At 31.7% G+C, this 1,862-nt stretch overlaps 1 long non-coding RNA gene across 1 annotated transcript; it reads left to right on the top strand.

Moving 5' to 3' along the window:
* Nucleotides 1–598: 598 nt before the first annotated feature.
* On the top strand, nt 599–1,207 carry LOC145064795 (uncharacterized). The gene is made up of 2 exons (XR_013688087.1): nt 599–816; nt 892–1,207. It is a non-coding gene; the product is annotated as an uncharacterized LOC145064795 (long non-coding RNA).
* Nucleotides 1,208–1,862: the final 655 nt, after the last annotated feature.

The raw sequence follows: 1,862 nt of genomic DNA, 5'->3' as shown, positions 1-1,862 counted from the left end.
TTTAGGTTTGATTTTTTTCATTTTCATATATGCATTTTGGATTTAGGTTTGAGATTTAATTTCATCTTTGAATTTGATTTGGAGGCGGTGACTAGTGGTGGTTGACGGTAGCGAACGGTGGTGATTGATGGTGGCTGTTGAACAATTATGATTTTGATATGGTGGCTGGATCTTTGAAAACATAATGTGTGGATAAGATGTTAGGTTTAATTATTGGTGGCTGATTGTTTTTTTTTTTTTTTAATTTAAAAACAATAAACAAATAATAGAAAATCAAAAATATATATATTATGGACAAAATAGTCTTTTTGAAGGACCTTGGAAATTAAAAAAAAAAAGTCTAAAGGATCAAACACACAATTTACCCCAAATCATAGGGACCATTCGTGTAATTTACAACTTACCCCAAATCATAAGGACCATTGGTGTAATTTACAACTTACCCCAAATCATAGGGACCATTCGTGTAATTTACCATATGCACTCTAAAATAGTTTATGTTGGAATAATTTGATCTTTTATGATAAAAATATAAACTATAAAATACTTGAGGGAGATAATTTGTAATTTTACACTCAAATACCCAAGCTAAATGGTATAATCGCCACAACCTACAATAGCATTATACGCCCCAAAAATCAGGGTTTGTAATGTAACGAATTTCCACTCAGACGAAATGAGGCGATCTCAGAGGGGATTATGAAAAAGGATTTCTAGGGTTGTTGCCCTCCTCTGTTCAAATTTGACTTTATTTAGTCAAACTCCATCCTCGTGGCCGATGATTTTCTTCAGAATTCAACAACCCCTTTTATCAGAGTAAATTACACGAATCGTCCCTATGTGGTTTGTCAAATTTGCAGTTTTTATTGTAATGTTGGTTACAACTTACAGGCTGTTCTAAATAAGCAAAGCTCAAACACCCTGTTGATGTCATTATCCCTTCAGATCATCTTCAACCCATTACTATACTCGAACCTTCAATTTCGACTCCAGCGATAAGGTTTGATGAATTTTCAGAGGCTGTGATGATTGATATGTTTTAATCTGTCTGAGTGGATTCGAGCAAAGTTGAGGTTATCTGCATCTTGGTGGGGCAACCTGGATGGTTATGTGAAAGAATCTTTGTGTTCTTTTACATTGCAACCAGTAAGTTTGCAGCCATGGCGGATTCATCCTCTTTGTTCGATTGTTGCAGATCTGAGCCTTACATGAATGTTTCCTCCTATTTTATGCTTAACAGCTCTGATTGTTGAAATTTGTTTTCTGTTTGATTTTGAGCCATAGCTCGTGCTTTAAACTCCATGATCTTTAAGTACATTGGCATTTTAATTTTTAAATTGCTAAAATTTGACTTAAATTTTAGATTGTAGTCTCATTTCTGTTTTTTTAAATCTCTTTTAGAAATTTTTTTATAATTTTTTTTTTTTTTTTTTTTTGCCTAAAAGCAAATGTTGATTCTGTCGTGGACAAATCTATTTTACTATTTAAATAAAATGCTACGCAGGCAAATGCTCTTCAAGATCTTTCATTTAGTTTGATGATCAAATCTTAGTTTTTATTAATTTCAATTTATATTATAAAGATTATAGGATGATAGGTGCAAATTCTATTTCTAGATATATTTTCTGCATTCGGGTGTAAAGAGTTGAAAATTATGTGTAAGACTTATCTTTTTCTAGATAAGTAGATGTATCTTCGAGTGCAGATGGAAGTAAGTTTGTAGAATATGCTAAAGTTGTTACCCTTATGTTATTACTATTTTATAGTTCATAGGTTGATTGATGTTATAAATGTAGACTTGTGTTTTTGTAGAAAAGGTATATATAAATGGTAGAATAAATTATAACTTCCTCATATTACCT

Source organism: Lactuca serriola, chromosome 7, assembly GCF_051521515.1.
Source record: "Lactuca serriola cultivar US96UC23 chromosome 7, Lser_US96UC23_V15, whole genome shotgun sequence".
NCBI lineage: Eukaryota > Viridiplantae > Streptophyta > Magnoliopsida > Asterales > Asteraceae > Lactuca > Lactuca serriola.
The sequence above is the reverse complement of the archived record's forward strand: the minus strand, read 5'-3'. Positions and strand labels throughout refer to the sequence as shown.